The sequence below is a fragment of the Aedes albopictus genome, chromosome 1, assembly GCF_035046485.1.
Source record: "Aedes albopictus strain Foshan chromosome 1, AalbF5, whole genome shotgun sequence".
In the NCBI taxonomy this organism is placed as follows: domain Eukaryota; kingdom Metazoa; phylum Arthropoda; class Insecta; order Diptera; family Culicidae; genus Aedes; species Aedes albopictus.
This window is the reverse complement of record NC_085136.1, coordinates 326,185,208-326,201,008: the sequence shown is the minus strand read 5'-3', so window position 1 is coordinate 326,201,008 and position 15,801 is coordinate 326,185,208. Positions and strand designations below refer to the sequence as shown.

Here is a 15,801-nt window from a genome sequence, read left to right as displayed (position 1 = left end):
CATTTAGGATCCCACCCAGAATTTTGAGGAAATCTTCCTCAGCATTCTCAAGAACTTTTCTCAGACTTCTTGGAGAATCATACTCAGCATTCTCGGAATTGTGGCCAAATTTCTCTTAGAATTCTGAGGGAATATTTTTTAGAATTCTGGGGGAATCCCACACAGGATTCTGCGTAAGATCCTTCCCAAGTTTCTCTGAAAAAAATCGGCTTTCTGGGGAAATCCCCGTCAGGATTCTGTGACCATGATTCTGGAGAAAAACCTTGGGATTCTGGGGCTATATTTTTCAAGATTCTAGGGCACTTTCTTTCAGAGTTATTAATTATTGAAGAATCTCTCATGAGATTGTGGGCAGAATTTGGATTTTGGAGAATCCCTCGCATAGATTTTGTGATTCTTCTTAGGGTTTGAAAGAAATTATTCTCAGCATTCTATGAGAATCTCAGCAGAATTCTGTATTCTATATTCTGGAACAGTTGCTCGCGAAAATCCCTTTCAGAATTCTGGGAGAATCTTACTTAGTAATCAGGAAAAATCCCTGATAAGATTATGGGAAGATTCTCTTCAGTTTCTGGTGTAGTTATTTGAAGTATTCTAGAGGAATCACTCTCAAAGTTCTAGGACAACCCCTTTCAGGAGTTCAGGGAAGTCCTTTAAAAGATTCTGGGGGAATGTCTTTCAGAAATCTGCGGTAATTTCTCTGTTTTATATGGGAATACCTCTTAGAATTCCAGGGAATCCTTTTCAGGATGCTGGAGAAGTTCATTCTAAAAGTTTTCGTAATCCCTTCCAGAGAGAACCCTTATCAGATTTTCGGAAAATAACCCGCTTAGGTTAATAGATATATTTCTCTCAACAATCTAGAAGGTCTAACCATAAACAAGACCAAATCGATGGATGTAAACACGGTCAACCCTTCCAGTTTTACGGTAGCTGGGCAGTCAGTGGAGAATGTTGAAAGCTTCCAATATCTTGGTAGCCAAATGGCGGCCGATGGCGGCACCAAGATTGACATATGTGCACTAGCGTGGTTCAAAAAATCGTTTTTGCTCCACACCGCTCATTCGATTCCTAACCAGATTATATGCCTTCTCACAAAATATGAGCTCATTTGGTTGAAAATTGAGACTGCACAAGCCCGTCAAAGTTTGTATGGGAATTACTATGGGAAAACGATGTTTTTCATTCAATCAACCGTAGAATTTCCCCAAGTGCCCTAGTGGGTTAGTCGACCCTTGGTACAACTTTAATTAGTTACCGATTTTTATCCAGAATCGAAATCTTTACTTATGATGGTTAAACTATTCGATGGGCATCACTGCATTCTGCAGTGGAACATAGTAGCCATGATTTCAGTGTGCTATCTTTGGCGCCATATGCAGCAATGTTGCCTGCTGGGAAGCTGGAGGATCATAGCTAAAGTTTACCCAGTTGGATACAAATCGATAACTAATTAATGAGGCGTCCGATTTGAATGCGGTCTTCGGCAAAGTTGTAGCTGATAGAGTAGCCTAGTGTTACCAAGGGTCGACTAACCCAATAGGGCACTTGTGGAAATTCTACGGTTGATTGAATGAAAAACATCGTTTTCCCATAGTAATTCTCATACAAACTTTGACGGGCTTGTGCAGTCTCAATTTTCAACCAAATGAGCTCAAATTTTGTGAGAATTCATATAATCTGGTTAGGAATCGAATAAGCGGTGTGGAGCAAAAACGATTTTTTGAACCACGCTAATGTGCACGGATCAAGAAGGCGAGGGCTGCTTTGCGAGTTTAAGAAATGTAGGTATGGAAAAACAACCAGATTAGTCGACGCACGAAAATCCGAATTTTCAACTCGAACGTGAAATCTGTGCTGCTATACGCGAGTGAAACCTGGTGTGTATCAGTGGAGAAAACTCAACGGCTGCAGGTCTTCATCAATAGATGCCTGCGGTATATAATTCGTGCATGGTGACCTCGCAATTGGATCTCCAACGTGGAGCTCTATCGTCGATGTCATCAAAAGCCGATAGCGACAGAAATTCGCTTAGCTTAGCTTAGCTTAGCTTAGACTGACTGCACATATCTATGGTTGCTACTCCGTGATTGACCCGAACCAATGAAAGTTGCACAATGAATCAACTGAATAATTGACTGGGAGTGGTCAAAATTCTCACTGTGCACGCTTCAGAGACTCTATTTAACGGTACAATAACGGCGCCGGCCACGTCCTTGCAGTCAGGTTGGAAGAGGGCAGGAATATTAGTATCAACCTTTGTTATGTGAAAGTTGGCGTTTACCGCACGTCTCCACCAAAGGTTGAAGGAAGGGTTGGTTGTTAGTAAGGAAGGTATCGTTGGGTCTGGATTCACTTTGATAAGTAATATGACCTTTTGTATTTGAATCATGCCATGTAGGCTGTCGCGCTATTATTCGCTTTACGCGGTAAGCAAACAATCGACTACCCACGTCAGGTGGTCTTTAATAAATTTATACTACAAATGACGGGATAAAATATGCAATCTGACGCGCTATTGTTTGCTTCACGCCATAAGCAAACCATCAATCACCCACGTTGGGTGATTGTTCAATATATACTATAAACCACGCGACAAAACATACAAACTGATTCGCTATTGTTCGCTCCGCGCGGGAAGCAAACAATCGACCACCCGTACGGGTGGTCGCTCAATGTTTACTACAAAAGACGTCACAAAACCTCTCCGGCATACGCGAATGGCATTACGACAAAAACAAAAACTGAATCGCATTCAGCAGCACCGGCCTCCGGCTTCCACACGAACGAACCACGCAAAAGGAACTCCCGATAGCGACAGAAATTCGGGAGCGAAAGTGGAGATGGGTAGGACTGTACGCAAGGGCGGAAACGAAATCTGCAAACAAGCGTTAGACTGGAACCCAGCAGGACATCTCTACTGCGACAGACCCTGGCGGCGCAGCCTCAATAACGAAATCAAGCAAGTCGACAGAAATTTGGCCTGGCCACAGGTCAGGGCGATGGCTGGCAATCGCCGTAATCTGGAAGAACGCCTCTTATGATACCTCTCATGATTCTGAGGACTCGTAGAATTCTGCGGAATACCTTTCGGGATTCTGGCAGAATTATTCTCAGCATTCTAAAAGATTCCACCCAGGATTTTGGGAGAATACTCAAAGGATTCTGGAGGAATTCATCTCAGAATTCTGGGAGAATCCTATCTTCCAGAATTATATGAGAGTATATCTCAGGTCTCTGTGGCAGTCCCACCAGGTATTTTGAGGGAACCTTTCTCGGGAATCTGGAGTAATCCTTCTTAGAGTTCTAAGCTACGTTTTCCAGGATTCTGGGTCAGTTCTTTTAAGTTTCTTGGGGCATTCATCTTAGAAATCCGAAAATCTTTTTTTGTGAGAATCTCTCAGTATTCTACATGAATTTATCTGAATAATGGAATTCCTCTCAAGATTCTGGGAGAATTCATCTTAAGCTTCTGGGATAGTCGTATTCAGGATTCTGGGATAATCCCTCTTAGGATTCTGAGACAATCTATCACAGGATTCTGGGAATTCCTTTCGGGACTCTGAGACAATCCGTGTCATAGAGATTAAGTAATCTCTCAGGATTCTACAAAAATTCTCAATGGCATTCCGAGAGAATTCCTAACAAGATACCGGAAGAGTATTGTTTTCTTTTCTAGGTAATGTCGCTCAGGATTCTGGTGTGATCATTTTCAACATTCTTGAAAAACCTCTCATTATTCTAAAGGAACTCCTTTAAAGGAGTCTCTTTAAAGATTCTGGGGGAGTTTCTCTCATAGTTTTGTATTATTTTATAACATCGAATCGATGTAAAAACATCAATTCAAAGCATTTGATTAAATCGGTGAATCGATTCTGCTGATCCGATTTGAATCGATTCGCAAAAAACGATGTCTCAGCCAGATTTGCCCAATGCTCATGCATACTTTTAGGCTTTTATCGGGTCAGATTTCTGCCCCGATTGAAAAGTCCTTTTTTATTAATTTTCAGTGATTATGATCTCTTTTACTTGTTTAGAGCTGTATTGTATCTTTACGGATCAGAATATAATGATAGCGTGGAAGTTGTGATGAAATATAACTTGAGAAAATTATCAGATATTGAGGACCTACAATGAAGAATTTTTCAAACAACCCCACAGACTTCCATTTTTTTCGTCAAATCATGCCTATTTTATTGGAACTTGACTTTTGATAACAAATTTATTCAATGATTTGAATTGTGAGATACCTTGAGCGTTAACGGGTTAATGGAATCCGAATTACGCTTTACTCAGCCTTTTCTGTGAAATCCAACCAATGTGTTCCCTATTTTCAATTTTGGACCGGTCTAAAAGTCTCAGCACTAAATTGCCCATCATGCCCTCTCATCATCAAGTCCATTGATGCACTCGAGTCAATCAGCTAGTTTAGTGTTTTGTGTACACTACACACATAGGTATCGAGAACACCGTCGCCGTCGTAGAAAGCGATCACACAGAACGAACCTGCATCGCACCATCATCGGAGAGGGCAAGATACGAGGAAGGCAGCTCGCAAAGCATAAGTTTTCACATCGTTTGTCGCGCGCGCTTATTGCTTGCTTGCTTCTCTCTCACCGCGCCGGGGCCCCGGCGGAGTGGGTGATTTTATGATAAATTGGATAATATCTGGTAGTGAATACACTCTGACTGCGAGTGTGCGTTGTTGTGTGTCGATTATCATCATCATCTGCATCAACGAGCATCAGCATCGCGCGCCGAGCCGCAGTGGTTTGGAACGAAACGACCCATCATCAGTTCAGTTCAGTATCGAGCCAGAGTCGAGTCAACGACGAGTGCAAGTGGAGTGGTCGGTCGTCGGTCGCCGTGCCATCAAATCTCCTACCTCAAATTGGCTGGCAGTTCGTCCGCGCGTTTTATGAGGCTCGTCGCCATTTGGTGTGTCACTTTATTATTTAGTCGGCAGTCGAGCGAGCGGGAGTAATTGCCGAAAGGGGCGTGAGGGCGCGCGCGCGTGTGTGTGTGTGCGTCGCGGTGGGTTATCGATTACGGTTATACTTTTTTTTATATCACCCGGAAAGGCAAAGGGTCGGACAGCAGACGGCAGTCAGTGGCGACGACGGCGTGGAGAGAAAAATTAATTTCGCAACAGTAATTCTGAACGTGTGTTTCATTCTTTTGGCTTTGATAGGCATTTATGACGACCCCAATCGTTTGCTGTGCGGTGGAAATTGAGTGCGAACGCGCAGTGAATAATTATTGAAAACGGTTTCAAGTGAAATTGTGCGAGAAATAAAAACCCCGAAGGACCATGAATCGCCGGTTTGGATAAATACCCACCATAAGGAAATTGCAGCGCAGCAGCAGCACAGAGACAGCGATCGCCTTCATCAGGAACCGCACACATGTAAGTGAACGAACAATTTCACTGTCAGCCAATTACTTAATTGCCTTAATTAGAGGAGCAACATTTTTCGGGTGGATTTTCAGCAAACCGCCGCCCGCGTCGTCGGCGAGTCGTCGCGTCGTTGCATTCATCAACGACGACGATCGCGGCGACCGCGATGATGATGATGATCATGTTCATTTTCACTTCGCGCGACGTCGCGCCGACGACGATTGTGTGAAACAGTCAGTGCGAAGCTCACAGTTGATTTTTTTTTTCTTATTGAGGGGCGTGTGTCTTTCTCCCACTCTCGGATTTACTCGCAAGCGCGATCACGATCGCGCCCGATCGGGAGGACATCGTCGTCTCAGTGCACTACTGGGCAGGCGGGCGGAGCTTCTCTCAGTCATCGTTTTTCGTATGGAGTGCCTCTGCGCAAGTGTCGTCGCAGTAGGCGCACAGTTCGATTACTGCCAGCTTCAGAGATGCCAAATAATTAAATTTTCTGTCTTATTTTTTTTATTTCAATGCCCGAATTTTATGGAAAATTGAGGCAAAACTTTCATTTTATTTTTACATATTTTTCATGCCAAAATTCTTTAAAGTGTACATATAGGAATAACAAGAAAACTTATTCGTAATAATTTATGTTATATGTAGTGCTTAGTTAACCTTCACGTACTCGACCCCCAACATCTCATTTTCAAAATGCTGGCATTTCGTCAATTTTCATCCATTTTTTTTTGAAGTCGCCCTCAATCGATCATAAATTGGTGCAAGTTTATTACACCCAAGTGGCCATGCAATATCCAGAACCATTTCGGAGATATTCCGGATTGTTCTGGGGTCAGGGAGGGTGCCGAAATGGCTAATAATGATTATTTCGTGTGTTATTTAGTTTGAACCATCGATTTTCAGCTGAATTTTCATTGCGAACAATAAAACATAACTGCGACAATTAGATTTGAATAATTTGGCCCATCCGGATCATCACCGTGACAGGTTCCGCGGGGGTTTCATTGGAGACACTTCTGGTTTTCATCCAAAACATGTCGTGCGACATATCAAACTTCATGATTTCGAATGACTGAGTCAGGAACGGTACCCTGAAGTTTGTATCAACTAATATGGCCACACGGTGTGTTTATAGAGCAACTTTAAAACAAAAAAATAAGTAAGTCTGAAATTTTGTCCAATGATACTTTCGGTCATTCCCTTCAATTTGCTGGGTCGGTGGAAAACATCCATCGGGGGGTCTAGAACAAAAATTTTTTTTTTAAGGTTTTTCATGCAAAAACTGTTAAAAGCGCATTTTGTAAATTATTGCATCTCCTACAAATAGTCACAACTCGAAGTAGTATGCGTAGATGACTGTGTGAAAATTTCATCGAAATATTTTGAATGAAAAAAAATGAACATGTATACGCAAGACCACGTTCTTAAAATAAATAATTAATACTTTAGTGAAAAGCTACATAATGCCTGTGTGTGTTTTCCTTTTATGTATTTGACTATGTATCTGTTCATCATTTGAAAAACGAGTTTCCACAGTACCGCCATCATAATGACTCAAGGTGTTCAGAATTAAATATTTTTCATGTATTATTATTTAAAAAAATAATAGATATTTGGTTGGACTTTTGCTACTAAGCTTAGTATTTTGGAATGCGTTTGATAGTTTTGCTATTATTTGAAAACCATTCAACATATTTCAATGAAATTTTCACACAGTCATCTACGCATACTACTTCGAAACGCCTGAAAATTTAATGGTTCTATCTTCAAAGACAAAAAAGTTGTGACTATTTGTAGGAGATTCAATAATTTGCAATATGCGCTTTTAACAGTTTTTGCATGAAAAACGTTAAAAAAATTATTCTAGACCCCCCGATGGATGTTTTCCACCGACCCAGCAAATTGAAGGGAATGACCCAAAGTATCATTGGGCAAAATTTCAGACTTGCTTATTTTTTTATTATAAAGTTGTTCTACACAACACACCGTGGGCCACCCCGGAACAGCTAGCATAGGTTCCACGGGGGTGACATCGGGGACTTTTCTTTTTCTTGCAACCAAAACATGCCGTACGATGTATCAAACTTCATGATTTCAAGAGAACGGGGCAGAAAAAAATTACTGAAGTATGAAGCAACTGATATGGCCACTCCGGAACACCTGAAACAAGTTCCGTGGGGGCCTCTCAAACCCAATAACACACGAAATACCCACTTTTAGGCATTTGGCAAAACAGAAAACCTCCCCCACCCCCTGACCACAGTTCAATCCGGAATATCTCCGGAATGGTTCCGGATGTTACATGATCACTTGAGTGTGATAAACTAGCACCAATTTATGATCGATTAAGGGCGAATTCAAAAAAATCGGATGTAAATTGACGAAATGCCAGCATTCCCAAAATATGTTTTGGGGGGGGGGGGGGGGGGTCGGTAATGTGAAGGTTAAATACAAAAAAAAACATCGTTGGCATTTTCAGTACACAAAGGTAAAAATAATGAATTGCTGAAAAGTTATGGACAAAGCCTGCTTCTCAGCTTCCACATCACTTCCACAGTTTTCCTCAGAGAGCTTCCTCAGCCAATGACCAAGTTGCATGTGTTTATCTTGTGGCAGGCGCGAAAATACTCTATGCCCAAGGAGTGCAAGGAAATTTTTTTTACGAAAAGCGGCTGAACCGACCGGGAATCGAATCCGTCACCCCCAGCATGGATACCCACCCCTTTAAGCTGTGGCTATGTGAGCCCTAAACAAATCTATGTTTTATATAAACAGGATAAACATAATGGTTTCTGTGTTACCTTATAATAAAATTACTTTAAATGATGAAAACTACTTAGTTACGTTTTCCGTGTTTGTTTACGTCTATGATCTGTCACATGTATAATTATAATGTCTGGAGTGGGAATTTTTTTTTTCGTGGCAATAAGTATCGGTTATTAAGAGTATATAAATAATAAATACAGTTCGAAAGAAAGATTCTCACTTTTTTTTTCAGGGAAGCTGTAGATTTTTCTCATTTCTTGTCGGATATCAAACTTACTGCGACCAGTTGATAGTGTGGAGTTTAGGATTTATCCGGGAAGGAATCACCCGACACATGCAGCACGCACAACTTACCCAGGCTGACGTCGGTTCGCAAGTGACGAGGGCGAATGCAGTTGGTTGTCATGGGCAGTGGTGGTTGCTACACACTCACTGATATGCCAACGTTGTTAGCTTGACAGTTCATAGCACAGATAAACGCACTAGATCGCCTGCGGTGATTAATCTCATTCGTGCAGCCAAATATATACCTCACAGATAGGTCTATTGTGACATAAGTTTCATTTTTATTTAGCTTTGTCAAATTGACGTATCATCATTGGTATTGGTCTGGGATGGGACCGGTCAGGTGCTAGTGCAAATACGAAACCATTTGCCTGTCAAAAAAGACCACTTCTGATTGGTCGATTTGACAAATGCAGCGTTGCGCCGCGTTACGTTCGTTTACAAGAGGGCACTCTGTAGTTGAGTTAGCAGTGTTGCTAGCAGTCACGGGTTTTTTAAACCTCGTATGATTGATAATTAATAACTAAAAACATTAATCGTTTTTCTCACTTTCTGTGCTGTTTTTATCCGGAACTTGACATGGTGAAATGAAGTGCAAAATGATACATTATGGGCGCAGTGATGTGTATCATTCTGGGCTTCATTTTTACTAATTTTCGAAGAATCCGAAGGTTTGCCGGCAAGGGATGGAAGTCTGTGTGTGAGATCCAAACGAGGAAGATCAAATTGTTTTCAAACTCATTCTTTGAAGTAGAATGCTAAATAAAACTAGTCAACAAGTTTTGATTGATTTTCATATGAAAAGTGTTGGCAACACTAGAGCAACCCCCGTATGAACAGTAACAAAAAGAATAAGAGGGCTTGTACCAATGAGCTGTCACGTCCCGTCCCAGGTATTGGTAATAATCAGGCTTTGACTGAAAGCGATATCCCAACAAGGTACCACACTTCAGATGAATTTATCCCTCTAATGGATACCTGGGGTCCATTCGGACCCCAGGCAACTGTGGAGTAATGGCAAACAAGTTGGGTATAACATATTGACTAGGCTGCGGATTATTTTTCAAAAGTTGTTGAAACCTGGAATTCGTAAGCTCTTTTGGATTCAAATGACACAAAAAGAGAAACCTCTGAGTTTAAGCCAAAAATATTGAAATTTAGAGGTCGTGCAATCGCTTCAAAGTTGAATTTTCGAGTAATAAAAGGTGTTTTCACTTCAAGTACCATAACTTTCTCAATTTTCAATCGATTTTCAATCTTTTTTTTATGAATTTCTCACAAATTAAATTTCAAATAAACTCGTAGAACATCATTTTATTCCAAAATCACGCAAAATATGAGTTGTTGAAGGTTTAATTAATTTTTTTTTTCTTTTTACAAAAATGTTTAACTTCAGAGTCCTATAACTTTTTAACCGTTTGACCAATTTTAAATTTTTTAGCTTGCATTTGTAGATATTTTTGTTGCCTATCTTTGTCCCAAACAAATTTTTCATCAAAGTAGTCATTTTTATGATAATTTTCACCAAAAACTGCCAAAGCATGCCTTAAAACTTGATTTTTTCATGCAAAATTGAAGTTTTTTACGATTATTTGTTTTTTTTTATTCCAAACCAGATACTTAGCATCATATTTAGGGATATGGAACACATTGGAGGATATTTTTTTCAAATTTTTTTTTCGTCGCATTTCGAACATGAAAATATTTTTTGATTCAAAACACTCCAAAAACTGAAGTTTAAGGCTTCCATATGATTATTGAGAATAGTTTTTTCACTTTGAGCTCGAAATTAAGCATGAAAACAATTAAAACTTTGCCAAAAATCTGATTTTTCCAAAAAAATACGTGTTTTTTACGGTTTTGGTGTTTATCTATTTTGAAACGATTTTTTAAAGGTACAGTTTATTCACAGCATTCTTAGGCAATAAAAATATCTACAAAAGCAAGCTAAAAAAATTAAAATTGGTCAAACGGTTCAAAAGTTATAGGACTGTGAAGTTAAACTTGTTTGTAAAAAGAAGAAAAAATTAAATTAAATCTTCAAAAACTCATATTTTGCGTAACTTTGGAATAAAATGATGTTCTACGAGTTTATTCAAAATTTAATTTGTGAGAAATTCATAAAAAAATATTGAAAATTGGATGAAAATTGAGAAAGTTATGGCACTTGAAGTGAATACACCTTTTTATTACTCGAAAATTCAACTTTGAAGCGATTGCGCGACCTCTAAATTTCAATATTTTTGGCTTAAACTCAGAGGTTTCTCTTTTTGTGTAATTTGAATCCAAAAGAGCTTACGAATTCCAGGTTTCAACAACTTTTGAAAAATAAGCCGCAGCCTAATATTGACTTTATTTTTTTTAATACCGTCAAACTAGACCTAGATCCTATTTTCTTTCCTAGATCTATTATTTAAGCAATCCACTTATCCGCGAGCGGTAATGGCGGCGGCGGGCATATCCAACCGGTTCGGATTTTGACGTTTCTTGGGGGAAAGTCAAAACAGTTTCATTCTCCTCCTCACCCCTTCATCCACCGTTTTTTGGCGCCAACCGATTACGATCCCCAAGAAACGTCAAAACTCGAATCGGTTATTTGTGCCCGCCGCCGCCATTACCGCTCGCGGATAAGTGGATAATAAAGTTGATTTCATGGCATACAGGCATACCTCGATAGTACGTACACCACCGCTTCGTTTAAAGTACGTACTATCGAAACGTACGTACTATCGAATCACACATTTTTATTTCAAATTTCATTTTCAAATCAAAGAATGTTATGTCTAGAACGTCAGGATTGCCAAAAAATTACATGTGGCCTAAGGGTCCGTTTATTAATTACGTAGTTGTGCTTGTTTAGGATTATATCTTTGTTGTAAAAATCTTCTTGTGCTCTGGGGATGCTTCGTAGAGGCATCTCGTCTCTGGGAACTTATATTGATTTTATTTGAATTATCTTTTAGAACCATCCAAACTGATCTAGATATAATTAAATCGAGCTAGATCAGTTATATCTTGTTATAGAAACAATCTCGAAGTATTTTCTCCTGCAATATTTTTTGCCGTGATATTTTCAAAATCTTCTGAACATTGCTCCTTCTAGGACACCTCCAAGAGTTTAAATTTTTTACGAGAAGGGATTCCTAGAGGTATCCCGGAGCTCTTGGAGGAATCCCAGAATTCTTGGAGGAATTCAAGGAAAAATTATCTGATGAATCTTAGAAAGAATTCCTGTATGAATCTTGGAATGATTTTCTGGAGAAATCTTGGAATGAATTCATGGAGAAATCCCGGAACGAAATTCCTGGAGGTACCAGGAAGAAATTCCTGAAGAAATCTGGAAGTCCCGAAAGTATTACAGAAGAAATTCTTGGTGAAGTTTCGGAAGGAATCTCTGGGGAAATCTCTGAAAGAGACCCTGGAATCTCATTAGGAATCGCAGAAGAAACTCCTGGACTAATCCCTATGGAATCCCTGCAAGAATTCCTGGATAAATCTCGTAATCAATACCTAGAGGAATTTCGGAACTGAAAGAAACTTGCAACTTGGATAAATCCCTAAAGCAAGCGAGAACGTGAAATGTCTTTCCCCGAATCCCACAATTCGTGTTCCCTCAGAAACAATTGAATTGGTACAGCGTATAGGACAATGCAAGTAGCGGCTGCTAAAGATTTTTTTTCTAAGTTTTTGATGTTTTGTGACCTTTTTTTACGTTCGGACGTCAAGAGATTTCTCCCAGAATTTCTCAAGAAGTCTCCGGAATCCACCAGGAATTTCATCCGACATTCTCCGAATAGTTTCTTCTAGGATGTCTTTGGATTTATTTTTTTGGCTTCCAGATGGTATTCCTGGAAATTCTAGCAACTTCACCCAGAATTTCTCTAGGAGTTCTTTCGGAAATTTTACAGAAATTCTTACCGCGATTCCTTCAATAACTGCTTGCAACAATCCGTATGGATTTATTCCTGGAATTTCATACGAGATTCTTCCCGAAGTATCTTCTGGGAATTCTTCAGGAAGTCCTCTGAAACCCTTCAAGAAATCCTACAAGATCCATGACAAAAACTTCATTCAGTATTCGAAGCTTCTCCGAGATCCCTCCAGGAACTTCTTCCGGTTTTTTTTTTCGGGAGCTACTTCTGATTCAAGTATTCTTTCTGGGATTCCTACAATAATTTCACCAGGTAATCTTTCTGGGATTTTTCCAGGATTCTTTCGGAAATTGCTTCCGGGAATCTTCCGGGACTTTCTTCGTGATTACTGACAGGAATTCCTTTTCAGAAACTTCTTCCGGGATTCCTCATAGAGCTTCTTCTAGGAATTCTTTCAAAAACTTATTCCGGGATTTCTTCGAGAACATTTTCCAGGAATCATCTAGGAACTCTTTTCTGGTATCTACCAAGAGCTCCGTCAGGAATTCCTGCAGACCCTTCTGTAAATCATTCAGATGTTTGTAATGGAAATCCTCCTGGAGTTCTGGTTACGAATATCGACTGATTTGGGTGCTTGATTTCTTGGGTTTTCGGCTTGCAGTCTGAAAAAATTGCGTTGACTGATTTCAGATCATCGCCGACGTTTCGGTCCAGGTATGGGACCTTCCTCAGGGCTCGATACAACAATCAACCTGTCACAGAACTTTTTAGAAAGCAAAAAATGTCGGGTCGTAAAGGGTCACGCTGTCTGCTACACTTCTGGGCCATCCGGCCATAACTCCTGGAGTTCATTATGAATTTTTTGGAGTATTTTGTTTTTGGATTTCCTCTTGTAGTTTCTGTAGGATTTTCTTGAATAAACACAGGAAAAAGCAACTTAGTTATAGCTCCCTCCTAGAGGAATTCTAGAATAAGGTTATGGAGAAACTACGGAAGGAATACCTGGAAGAGTTTCAGGAAAAATTACTAAGATAATCCTAGATGGAGTAATGCTGAAGGAATCTCGAAATTAATTTCTACAAAAATCCAGGAATCTCTGGAAGAATCTCGGGGAATACCTCCTGGAACAATCCTGGCAAGAGCTTTTGACGAAACCCCAGGCGGAACCTCTCAGAAAAAAAGAACTCCTGGGAAACCCCCAGAGGGAACTTCTGAAGGAATCCTAAATAAACTTCCGGAAGAATTTCATTAAGAGCTTACGGAATCCCAGAAGAAAACTCTGGAACAAATTTGTGGACAAACCACGAGGGGAGTCCCGGATGGAATTCTTGTGGAATCCCATAAGGAACTCCATGAGGTGAGCCACCAAGCCACCATCAAGTTATAAAATAGCACACGCACGCATACCCCCCATTTTGAATTAAATCCAACCACTCGTGATAAGCTGGCGATTTTTTTTCTTTTAAAGTCCGAATAGTAAATAATAAAGCCACGCAACGTAAAAAATTAAGAACATTTTCCTTAGCAACCGCGGCTTGCAGTGCCCTACGGTATTCAAAATTATTTAATTTCCGAACTCATGGAAAACTGTGCACTATGGCCAAAACTCCGGGCTGGCCAAAACTGAAGCTTCTACCCTACCAATAAAAGTTTCCAGAGCTAATCGACATTATCACAAGTGATGAAAAGAAAGGCTCAGCCGGGGCCCGTGGCGTAGTTGGTCACACGTTCGCTTCATATGTGGATGGTCGTGGGTTTGATTCCCAGCCCCGGCACTTGCAATTTTTCGTCAGTTGCTTTTCCCCCGAGAGCAACTAACACTGACCCTCTTCTGAGCCCCATGGCTCAAACGGATCCGGATACCTGGACATCGGCAAACTGCTACTCATAATGGACCCCCAATCGGACTGGAAAGGAACAACGGCTATCCATCATCATCCTTGCGCTCATCATTCTACTAGGTATAAAGTAGAAAAAGTGAAAGCAGCAGAAAGGCAACCAGTTCGATAAAGTAGAATAGAATCTAGGCGCTGTACAAAAATGTAAATGCAGCTGTCCATTGAAATTGCTCACGTAGTGCCGCAGTGGACAATAGAGCTGTAAATTAGGTTAAGTGATTAATAATAAAAAGAAAAGAAAGGCTTAGCTAGAAGGCAAATCCTCAACGATGAACAGGAATATCCAGCAAGGCTGATCAACGTCGAGTCTGTTCATGCGTGATTCGTACGGGAGGTTGGTAGAACAAAACGAAAGATGGTTAAAGCATAAATCGCGAATGATTTCATTGAATAGCAAGCTTGGATAGTTTAATCAAAACATTTAGCAAGGGTAATAATGCCTCGACAATAGGGTGTCCCAAAATAGAAAAAGCGTCAAAAAGTTAACTTGCTCACCCTTAGAATGATAGATTAGGGTCCTAGCATCAATAGTTCCATACATGAAAACTCAATCAAAAAATATTTAGAGGTTGCACGCATCGGTTTTATGAAAAATGGACGATTTTTGGTATTTTTACCAAGAGAATGCTAATATGAGTTGAAAAATAAAAGAAATAAAAGTCATCAATCAAAGTAAATCATAGTTCTGGGTCCCGCAAACAAAGTTTGGAGGGAGTTTAGGTTGTCAAAGCTGATTTTATATATTTGGCAAAGCTTAAAATATCAAAAAATCACGATTTTTTTCACCAAATTCTTTAAAAATGCTCAATTTATAAGGATTTTGAAATTTTTCCTGTGATTCGCAGTTCTCTTATTTTATAGCAAATTTTGTGTAGATTATTTCGAATGAAGACAGTTTTGAGCTATCTCCTTCATGAGTTGAGATATCGGCATAAAAATGATAACACAATCAATGAAAAAAAATCGGATTTTCTTATGTTATTTGTTTTTGGTCATTAGTTTCTATGACTACCATACAAAAAAAAGCAAATAACAAGTGTTTGACATGTTATGTTATGCAAGCACATTTTTGATGATTTTCAGAAACAATTGGGTTACTTTGATAATTTTACATTGATTGTATTTACCGGTTCAAAGAAAGACTCAAAAAGTGACTCGCTGCGAAATTTTAATAATATAAGTGATCGCAAGTCGAACAATCAAATTCCATGTGTGAAGTTCTATGGAAATATATCAGTGATGTGTAGATCGCTCAACAATGTTTACCTTTTTGAAATAGCTTTTGGTGCTCTTGTTATGCAAACAAATAGGTTCATTCTAGTCATACCAGAACTAGTGCTCTATGATTGAAAACAACTAAAATGCAAATAAAATAGCTAATAAAACTGCAAGAAAGAAAAATATAGTTTTATTGTATCAGCCAATCGACATAATAGTTATTTATGTAACGAGTTGCAAAAAGTTGATTTTTCCAGCACGAGTTGTACATACGATAAATACATACGGATAAATACGAAGAGTGCTGAAAAAATCGAGTTTTGCAACGAGTTCCATACAAAATTTTATACAATGATTTTTT

General features: G+C 39.5%; 1 protein-coding gene across 7 annotated transcripts in view; it reads left to right on the top strand.

Moving 5' to 3' along the window:
- LOC109416062 (homeobox protein GBX-2) overlaps positions 1–15,801 on the top strand; it is a 115,686-nt gene that overhangs the window by 15,644 nt on the left and 84,241 nt on the right. For 3 of the 7 annotated variants that reach the window (XM_062847275.1, XM_029867657.2, XM_062847277.1), the window contains exon 2: positions 5,192–5,407. The gene's annotated coding sequence lies outside the window, so the exon portion shown is untranslated. Of the gene's footprint in view, positions 1–4,602; positions 5,052–5,191; positions 5,408–15,801 lie in introns of those variants that run through there. The other 4 variants (XM_062847273.1, XM_062847276.1, XM_062847274.1 and 1 more) reach the window with 4 other exon arrangements.